The sequence below is a fragment of the Etheostoma cragini genome, chromosome 20 (genome assembly GCF_013103735.1).
Source record: "Etheostoma cragini isolate CJK2018 chromosome 20, CSU_Ecrag_1.0, whole genome shotgun sequence".
Taxonomy (NCBI): Eukaryota; Metazoa; Chordata; class Actinopteri; order Perciformes; family Percidae; genus Etheostoma; species Etheostoma cragini.
In genome coordinates this window covers 23,731,739-23,743,078 of record NC_048426.1, presented here as the reverse complement: position 1 = coordinate 23,743,078, position 11,340 = coordinate 23,731,739, and the positions used below count along the sequence as shown (strand labels likewise).

Below are 11,340 nucleotides of genomic sequence, written 5' to 3'. Positions count from 1 at the left end.
GTCCTCAGGTCTCTGCAGGGTAAATCCAGACAGCTATCTAGACTATCTGTCCAATCTGAGGACTATGGTTACCTGGTCTTCAGATCTCTGCAGGGTAAATCCACACAGCTATCTAGACTATCTGTCCAATCTGAGGACTATGGTTACCTGGTCCTCAGGTCTTTGCAGGGTAAATCCAGACAGCTATCTAGACTATCTGTCCAATCTGAGGACTATGGTTACCTGGTCCTCAGATCTCTGCAGGCTAAATCCACACAGCTATCTAGACTATCTTTCCAATTTGAGTTTTCTGTTGCATGACTAAAACCACTTTTAAATGTAAACATGTTCCACCAAAACCAGTTCCTTCCTGGGGCTATTTTGCAACCGGCGCACAATTGTGACCCTCTTCCCCGGGGCTGTGGAGGGAGATCTGGCACGGGAGACTACTTTTGGGGGGGGACTCTGCTCCAGTCAGCCAGAACTGACGTTCACGATCAAGCTCATTAAACTGTAAATATCATCCAAACACCATGAACAGTTTATGCTCCTAATAAAACACGTATTTATTGTAGCAGAGGTGCAGGGCTGCTGGACTCTTATAATTAAGTGGGACCCCTTATTCGTGCCTCGTTAACCATGCAGCTCTGTGTCACCGCCATGGGGCGTGATATTTTAGGATTTAAGAGTAATGGCGTGGAGTCCGAAGCACATACAGAGCTAATCTGTATGCAGATTCAGAATTAAATTAATCAAGAGGGCATTTAAACACAAGAATGCCTTTTTCCATTTTTCCATGAAAGTATCATAAAGTAATTGAGGCATTGACCAGTGTTCATACTCACTCCGTGTGGATTGGACGAGCTTGTCTGTATCTCCTGGGCAACAGCCAATCAGGGCAAGGCGTCATTAAGGAGAATGGGCGACATACAAGGTAGTTACTAGTGGGGATAAAAACACATAATCAGAGTCTCTCTTTCTAAAAAGTTGGCACAGAAAGTGATGGAAATGGTTGGGTGTAGAAAAAAAAGTCTTCCCGTCGACCTGCGACCTTGTTTTTCCGGGTTGAAATTTCAACATTTTTTTTTTCTACACTTTTCTCAACGTTTTTGTCAATTTTTATTCCAATTGTTTGTCACTTTTTTGATGATTTTTTCATTTTGTTTTAGTCAGTTTTTACACAATTTTTTGGTTGCTTTTTCCAATGTTTTGATGTATTTTTGTCACTTTTTTGACATATTTTAAATTAGGTTTTAGTCATTTTTTAAAACATTTTTCTGTTGCTTTCTCTAATGTTTTTGATATTTTTTGTCAGGTTTGACCTTTTAAAATTGTTTTAGTCAATCTTTTAACAATTTCTTTTGTTGCTTTTTCCAATGTTTTTAATGTTTTTTGTCACTTATTTGACATTTTTAATTATATTTTAGTCATTTTTAACACATTCTTTTGTTGCTTTTTCCAATGTTTTTGATGTTTTTTTGGTCACTTTTTGACTTTTTTTAAATTATGTTTTAAGCAATTTTTTAACCTTTTTTTCTTCACTTTTTACAACATTTTTAAATTATGTTTTAGTCATAAAAAAAAAATCCGCTTTTTTCAATGTTTTTTTTGTCACTTTTTTCAACGTTCCGTTGTCATAGTTCTGATTTAGAAAGTTTTTTTAAACCCGAGGCCAACAGGAGGGTTAAAGAGACACAGATACAGACACCACCATTAAGAGGGAATATTGTCTGTTAGTCTCTGCATTGTTTTTTAGGATAATATTATATCATCTATCATATTTTATATTTATTATATATCATATTATACTTCTATAATAAAGCAAAAAATCTAAATTTAAACTCTCGCCCACATCAGAATTTCTCTCGGCATGCAAAGAATTGAACCGAGGCTGTCACAGTTTGCTCAGCTCCAAACTTACATCCAACACACATACAGTACATACACACACACACACGCACACACATACACACACACACACACACACACACAGTTAAATGTTTCCTGCTCTTGGAGCATAATTTGCATTTAGAAGCCGCTAATTTCATGAAATTTCATGAGACCTGACTTGATTGGTTTCAATTTCATGGTAATTTTGTTTGCTGGAGTCATTTAATTTCCAGGATATCATAACTTTAAATGTCTCAGTGCTCACAGACACACACTTTTTGAGTCAGTTGTTCATCAAATTAACACCTACAGTAAAAAAATGACATTATTATTCATCATCAGCTGGAGTTATTCAAACAGCATGCTGTAAAAAGCAGACAATTGCTCCTCAGCTCTGATGGTGCTTTTTTTTATGCATGGGGCTCATTAGCACATGCAATACATTACGTTCATTGGAGCAGTCGGCGGCCTCAGTGAGATTAATAGAACAGTACTTTAATTTTTTATTTTTTTAAATGAAAATGCTTATTATTGCCGGTACTTCCCAGGGTGCCCGGCAATAGTAATTTTTCATCAGATGAGCCACTGCTGGAAGCTCACCATCTTAAACTGTGTGTTGTCTTCCCGAAAACCGTGCAACATCTTGTTTTTCTGGGTCGAAATTGTAAGTGAAAACCTCCAGACACTTGTGTCACTTTTCCCAAATGTCTTTTTCGATTTCTTTTGGACATCATTATTGTTTTGACCAAGTTTTTGAAGCGTTCTCCGACTTCACAGAGCTTCGGCCATTTGTGAAGGAAGGCTTTCCCCCAGCCTGGGAAACTGACTCGAGAAGTTACAATACGTAACTATCGTTCCACTTCCGGGATTGCTCCGTCATTGCATAGAATTCCTCATGGGGTCAACAGAAACTACGCATTGTAGCTTCAACCATTTAAATCTTGCTCATATACTGAATAATGGTGTGCCCCGCCGGGAAATCTTTTGGAAAAATAAACCATTAAATGGCACTTTCTGGAGAGTTTTTTTCGCCAAAAATGGAAAGATCAAGTCTTACATGATATGTGCAAAACTGTAGGGATAAGAACCTTTGCATTGTTGTAGTATCAACAGGTATTAGGGGATTTAGGATTTACATTATTTACATTATTAACTTCTTATGATATAAGAACTGACCCAGACAATGTGCCAAAAATAATGAACCACATGAAGAGATAATGAAAAGCAATTTCAAAGCTCTGCAAAGGGATTGCTCCACAGAACTTTAAGGTTAAGAAGAAAAACACCCATGCCGAGACATTGTGAACACCCACAACATTTCGTTTTCTCTGCCTGCCCACACGCTTTCATATCCACAGAGCAAGTGTGGGAGAAGGTTAAGTAGAATGAAAAGGAGAGAGGGACCCGAGCAGCAGGGAGTTGAACCTCATCCACTCACCGCTCCGACACATTTACTTACATCGGGTCCTGCTGAAGGTCTCCACTCATTGATTCTGCTTCATTCATGACTCAATCAAAGGCACTTGATCAAGGTGCAGGGCAGACGCATCCAGCTGTAAATCAGATGAATGGACAACATCTCCCACCGCCCTGACGGCTGCCTCCTCTGAGGCGATGCTGTAGTTTTGTGTGAATAAAACGAGAGAACACACACACCACATATAGAGCTTTTTAGGCACAGTGCACTTGAAGCCAAGGCCCCTTTAACTCAGGGGTGGGCAATTACTTTTCCCAAAGGATATCATGAGAAACAGGGACTGTTGTGGAGGTTGTGGAGGGCTACAAGCTCACTACAAGGTTGTGGAGGGCTACAAGCTTACTACAAGATTTACTTTGACAAGCTGCAACTGGTAGGGGCACATAAGTTATGATGGTAGTGAGTAGTATGAAAGCCTGAAAGGCTGCGTAGGGAGGGTGGTTGGACTCGTGGACAACACAGGACTCACAACTCAAAGACCAGGGTTCGTGTCACTGAAACGTTCATTTTTAAAAACCCCACCCAGGATCTTTTTGCTAAACCCAACCGTTACGTTCTTGTCCTGCATGTCATGTACATATCTTTTAGGAGCCCATGCACCATCTTTTCTGTCAAAAGTGATGCCAATAAGTCCCGACCCAGCACATTTAGACAAAGCGCCTTTAGATATGACGCTAAAGGAGGCCAGTAGCGTCAACAATAACAATAACAACGCCAAAAGCACCTGACCAGGCGTCCATATTTTACACGATGGGAGTGACAATGTGTTTATACATACCTTTTTTTTTTTTTGCAGAGAATCCTAAGCTATCAAAATAATCGTTGGCATGATTTTATGAATAATGTTTTAATGTTACACATGCATGTGGCACAGTGAATCCTTAGGATGAACAGTATCTGTGGATGGCTCTCTTAGTGACTCCCTTAACTATAGGCCAGTAAGCTATCATCAGTGGAGATTAATATATATTACGATATATACACATATATATATATATAACATATTAAGGTTAGATTTATGTTAAGAATTTCATTTTTGAAAAAACACTTTAAAAATTAACAATCATTTGGAGGCCTCTCCTGTTTTTTTTATTGCTTGTTTTAACTGTTATGTATTATTATCCTTTCTTATTCGATGTGTAAGGAAGACTGGCAATGCAAGCTTCTCATTGTAAGTCATGGTCTTTAATGTGCATGTGGCAGTACATCGCTGGAATCTTGAAAAGCGATGGAACAAAAACCCTTTCCAACATGCTCTTCTCCACGGCTCTCAGGCTCTGAGTTACAGCACAACAATTTTAGGTTGTTATTACAGTCAAAAATATCCCAGAGATGGTCAAAAGAAGCAAACATGTTTTTCCCCCCAACATGCATTTACTAGCTGAAAAACAGAGACCAGTGTTTTACCTCGGACATGTGGAAGACTCAGGTGTGCATGTTTCTTAGTGATGTTATTCAACAGAACGACTAATGGAATTTGACATCATTTTGGACCATTGTTATCACCATATCGGTGTTCAAAATGTTGAAAAGGTAGCGCAGATAATAGATAACACTCAAAACTTCATGCATAAAGAAGTCCAACTCCCATCATTAGATTGGAGAAAAGTATTTTAGTTAGTTTGATTCTTTTTTTTTCGGTTTTTGGCACTTTTTCACACGGTTTTGGGCAATTATTTGCTGCATTTCATTCAGCTTAGGTGCTGCCTGTCACGGTACAACAGCAGACCCAAAGTACACATCAGAGCAGGGAGGACAAAGGTAATGATGCGTTACTGTCCAGAGAACAATCCATGCAAAGATACAAAATCGGCAGAAGATGTCGTCAAAAATACAAAAACACTGGGAAACAAATACTAGGAAAAACGGTGGAGAGTGAGACACACAAGGTACTACAACAATCTGGCAGAGTGAATGACACAAGGTGAGTGTAAACTGCATATGTGTATATATATATATATATATATATATATATATATATATATATATATATATATATATATTTAACTGACAGCCTTTGTTATGTTTGATGCTAACTTGTAGCTAAGCTAGCAGTCATTTCAAAAGCTCTTAGCTATCTATGATAGTTTGATTGCTTACGTTTTCTCAAAACGCCATTCAACTGACAGTCTTTGTTGTGTTTGATTGTTAGCTTGTAGCTAAGCTAGCAGTCATTTAAAAAAACTTTTAGCTATCTATGACTGTTTGATGACGTTGGCTCAAAACGCTATTCAAGTGATAGCCTTTGTTGTGTTTGATTGCTAGCTTGTAGCTAAGCTAGCATTCATATTAAAAACTTCGCTATGTATGATAGTTTGATTGCTAACGTTAGCTCAAAGGCCCATTCAACTAACAGCCTTTGTTGTGTTTGATGCTAACTTGTAGCCAGCAGTGAACCAACTTCGTTAAGTAGATCTATTTTTGCTGTACTGACATTACAGAAGTCTCTCGTTAGCATCTTGCATACGCAACTCAAATCTGCACTCGACTCACATCGGGAAGTGACAGCGGGAACTGGAGGTTGCAATCAGAATCTGAGAGTTATACTGACCAAAATTTCAATACTTGTCAGGACTTTCATACTATTTGTATTACATGAAAAACTATGTAAAAATTTACTTTATGAGATAACCAGTTCTAAAACCAGTTTTTATGCAAGAGCTTTAGGATTCAGACAACATCTAACGAAGTCCTCTCAAACAGTGACTGCCGTCCATGACTCCATCCCCATATCGTTCCATAACTCAGCTCATCTACTTAGTGCAACTCCTCCGTGGTTATCTGAACGGCCGATCAATATGTGGGCAGTAGCACTCCGAGTGGAGTCGGAGTAGAAAAATGACATCTAAAAATAATAGCTGGAAGACCAGTGCAGGGAGCTGGGCATAAATCAAATGGCTTTTTCTTTCAGATGTGCGAAGACGAGGCGCGGGGAACGGATGTGTGCTACAGTCAGGCGGTGGACGGCACATCCTGGCAACAAAAAGCCGTTTTTTGCTGAGGGGGGTCAGCAGGAGACCCTGGAAGGCCCGGAGGCCTGTCAGGATGCTCCATCACCAGGGAGCTGTAGATAGTCCTCCAGTAGCACAGTTTAAAGCCCGTATTAGCCCTGCTTGCCATTAGCTGGCAACTGTTGACAGAGAGTGTTACAGCATTGTGAAGCAGCTGCAGGATGACATCAGTCAAACAGAAATTGTGGGATTATAAAGAGTTATCTAAAACATAATTCATGTTAGTGTTATTCATGCTTTCTAATACAGAACATTCTGCAATTTGGGTTAACACAGAGAGCCAACCCTCTTCATATCAAAACTTACTTTTACACAAATTTCACGATAATTGTACATATTATCAGGCTTTTTTCAGTGGGTGGAGATAAGTCTGTAAAGCAGTCGTGTTTTATTGGGCATCTACCTCGTGTTTATGTGCGTATTGTAGAAAAAATTACACTGTAACAGATTTAACGTAAAATTTACAGTAACAATGGCAACAATTGGCTAGCAAATTACTGTGAATTCTTTTTACAGTAAAGGTACCGTACTTCCATTTACAATATTTAATGTATTCATTGTAAAATACTGAACAGTCAAACACAACATAAGATAAAAAAGTAAAAATACAGTAGTTTCCTGAACTATTTACAGTACTATAGTGGATATATTGGGATATTTTTTTTTCCGTGATACTGTGACTACTGTAATTTCAACTGTAATACTACTGTGATACTAATCAGATTTCCACCGGGGAGTCTCTAACTCTACCCACGATCTTTCCCTAATCCTAATTAACTGGTTTTACCACGCACTTTCCAATATGACCAAGATGATGACATGAAGTCAAGAAGTGACGCCAAGAGTCCCGACCAAGCGTCTCCGAAAAATATCTCCATAGTAGGGATTACGTTGGAATTAAAGTGCGTTTGAACGAGACGTTAAAGGAGAATTTTTGGCTCAGTAACAAACGCCAAAGGTCCCAGACCTAGGGTCATTTTTGACGTGTTGGGAGTCACTCTTTGCTTTTGCCAGGTAACCTTGCATTCGACAACGTAAATGTAAAGTTTCCTCAGAAGGCGAAGCATGGAGACGTTTCACTGAAACCGATTGGCTGACACAGCACAGACGGCTACAGAAAATACAGAGGTTGCCCCAAAAGCTTTAGCACAGTTCCTCCTTTAAGACACCGTAGTTCACTAACATGTCAAAGCTCCAACACTCTGAAGTCGTCAGAGTCAATGTGAAATTCACAGGCATCAGAGACGCTCTTTGTTGCTCTTATCAGAGGGACATGAAGCTATGTTGATTTCGATCTCTATCTGGTTTATCCACATTTCCAACTTGTCTTGGACCCTGAGCTCCCTCCAGTCTGTGATTCAGATCCTCATGAACTTTCACTGAGCCGCCGAGGTACATGCACATCTTTTCTTTCACAACGCAGAGAGCACCCGCTCACTTATTCATCTAATACCCTTCACACAGAGGCGTCATAAATATGGAACGTTTCTCCGCTCACCAGGCAAAAGGTCCTTCTTGACATGTCTTTAAATTACCCCACAAAAACCTCCGGTGTCAGGCAGAATTTTACTCCTGACCTTTTCCTTGCTACAACGCAGGAGAAGACTATTAAAAGCCATTTATTGTATCGTGTAAAGAGAGAGAGAGAGCCGGTGAGAGAGATGTATGAGAATCCTCCTGGAATATTTTTCACACTCATGGTAATCATTTTCAAATGTCTAATCCAGTACAGGATGTACTCTCAGAGGGCTGAGGAAATACTAGGCATCTGATTTTAAGTTCTGTTATACCAGAAAACAATACACATACAGGAAGGAGAGCTTATCAAGAAATATCACCCAACATCTGCTCCACATAGTGTACTCGAGATCGGTATTGGCCTAAAGGCTTTTTAAAGGTCTCTGTCCCATCTCAGAATCAACCTTCGCGGTCTCAGATGAAGAGAACTCAGGATTTTATTTCAAGACCACAACTGCAGGGATATCACTGAATGGTCTGTGCATTCGGAGTTATGTGTGAACATCATTACTGACTGAAATGCAACAAATACAGTCCTTTATGAAAAATGCTGAGTTTTTATTGCGATTGTTGCGGGCACGTTCACTTAAAAAATGCGATGGAGTACAAGGGATATTCATGCAATTTTATGCGATGAAATTGTGGGAACTTGCAAAAACTGCGGTTTGATGAAAAAAAAAAGACTTCTTGTTGTCTTGTTGCGTAATTATGTCACTTCATAACGTTTCCATGGCTGCTCCTGTGTGAAGTAAAAGCAACATTTTTCAACTTCCTGCTAAGATGTAGGTGACTTTTTTGCAAGGAAAATGCGAGGATTAAGAAATCATCTGTGTAGAAGTGGTCTTGACTGAGTCACAGGAGACTTTATTATGTTCATAATAATATTGGAGGGAAAGTAAAACACAGTTTAGGCGGAGATGTTGTTCGGCTTTTCACAAGCGTAGACAGCTAGCTAACGCTACGCCGACGTTTGCCACCGTTAGTGCACCAGCGTTAGCCTAGCCTGCTAGGTAAACATTACGACTGCCTTCGGAGTTTCCTATATCTAAAGACCTGTGGCGTTAGTGCTCATTTTGTACCATCATTTTATTGAATGAAATATTAAGCCTGGCTCCTACAAAATGTGTGTGGGTTTTTGTTACGTTAAACACAAAGCTAACTGGCTATTGTTAGCCTGTACTTATGCTGGAGCTCACCGCCAGTGCTTCAGTTTCACTGTTAAAAAGTGTTTAGAAAACTAAAAAGGTATTTATTAGAAGCGGGCTGGATGCTAGTTAGCTAACGCTACCATGCTATTCCACCTAGCTTCTATGCTACTTAAATAAGCCGGACAAAGTTGTCCCTCATCTGGCAAAAGAAACCCTGCTGTCCCCCCCACCCCCCCCACCATCCTGTTGGCTCAAAGCGCCACAGCCTAAGTCCGCAAATTAGTTTTGCACCAAATGTATCGCAAGACAAAGTCGATGTGCGAAGACTCGCCGCTGTGTGATGCGAGAGAGCACACATGGGAAGTTGCAGCGACAGATTCGAGAGGTTGTAATCACTAAGTTGTGTTTGTGATAAAAAATGAACCCCAATGAAAAAAATGTAAAAAAGTATACGAGTAAATGTTGCACTACACACTTGCAGCTGTCATTGTGTTCATGCAACTATCAATCTACACATTTGTGAATATATTTTCTGTGACTTCACATTCAGAATCCAGGTGTGTGAACTTTTCGTACGAGTGCAAATTTCAATTTACAAGTTCAGATGTTTTTAACCAGCTTGTGTTTTTATTGTCTTTGTGACTTATTTCTTTCTTTGTGGATATTTTTTGCAAGTGCAAATGTTTTGTTTGCAAGTGCAAATGTTAACACACAAGTTCAGATGTTTTGTTCTGCATGTTCTCACATTGTTTTCTACAAGCTCTCATCTTTTGCACCGTATTTACCTTCATAGGATTCACACAAAACTAAGCAGTACGACAACAAACCCACAACAAACTGAGACTTTCTTCCCTTGTTCACAATAGTACGAAAACATAATGAGTCTCTCCCCATTCCCTACAATATGCTACACATTTCCTCCAAAATGAGGTCCCATGAGGCCCGCGAGAAAGGGGAGCGACTGCGTCTCTCTCTTGAAACCAAGTAGGAACACAAGAAATCAGGAGGCAGTCATTTGTCAACTCTTCACAAGCTTGCCTTTGGTTTCTGAGTCGCAGCGTTTTTGTCTAGTTGTCCGGACGCCGGCACTGTGTTTTAAGATGTTAATGTGAGGTGATTGAGTGGCTTCAACAAGCATGACTCTGCCTGGGGGTGTCTTCCTCCCGCCCATACCCTCTTTGAGCCTCGGCGGGGTAATTTAGAGCGGCGAGAAGAGAGGCTGTGCTGCTCATTACTGCTGCCTTGCCCGTTGGCCCCTGTGGACACGGCGGCCATAGCTCAGCAGTTATGCCCCTGCCAAAAAAACAGGAAGAGAACAGGGATGAGAGATATTGACTCTCTATCTCCAAGGCCTTGGGTAGGCCAGCAATCGGAAATGTGTCACTGGAGTTTTTGTCTTGGTTTGTCCACATTTATCTTTTTGTATTTGTGGTACATTTTTGCTTTCTCAAAAACAGCTCTAGAAGGTCAACAGACAAGCATTAAAAAAAACAAATGCTATGAAATCTAACACATTGGGTAGGAAGGCAGATATCAGTGAAGTCCGAACTGACAGTAGATTATGCTCAACGCTTAAGTTTCAAAATATTCCTGGTTGATATAAGAAGAGTGTGTTGATAAAGATTGATTGAACTACATTACCCAGAAGTCTAAGCATGGCAGAAGCCCAGGAAGTGAAGGTTGTGTTTGGCAGTGTCACTCCCCGATGTGAGTCCAGTGCAGATTTGAGTCGCGCGTGCTCAGATTTAAACAGTTTACGACATAACTGTCACACTGAATTTTGTGAAAACCATGAAATAAAATGTTGTCATTACAAACAATAACAAAAGATGGAAATCCTTTACATACGTTGTAGCTATCTATGATAGTTTGATTGCTAACGCTAGCTTAAAACACCATTCAACTGACAGCCTTTGTTGTATTTGATTGCTAGCTTGAAGCTAAGCTAGCAGTCATTTAAAAAACGTTTTAGCTATCACTGGTTGTTTGACTGCTAACGTTAGGTCAAAACACATTTCAACTGACAGCCTTACTTACATATGTGGACAAGGCTGAAAATGTTACAGAGTTCTCAAGTAAGCATGCTGCCACGCCAATTTGTCGTACATAAGGGACAAAAATAACAAAGACGTAACATTTTTGTGGGCTTTTGTGACAGAAAGTGGCCCAAAACAACATTTGTGTAATGAGGAAATGTGCCAGAAGTGACCTTATTGCAGAACCGCCGGGTACTGGTGTTGTTTGTTGACTTGTACAGCAGAACCATAGACCGTTAACATTAATGGACAGAGCATGTGTGACGTATACAACAATATAC

General features: G+C 39.9%; 1 long non-coding RNA gene across 1 annotated transcript in view; it reads left to right on the top strand.

Annotated features, from left to right (window-relative positions):
• The window catches only part of LOC117935512, a 12,778-nt gene extending 4,907 nt beyond the window's left edge, over positions 1-7,871 (top strand). The window contains exon 3 of the long non-coding RNA XR_004654770.1: positions 7,859-7,871. This is a non-coding gene — a long non-coding RNA (uncharacterized LOC117935512). The remainder of the gene's footprint in view (positions 1-7,858) is intronic.
• The last annotated feature ends 3,469 nt before the right edge of the window (positions 7,872-11,340 follow it).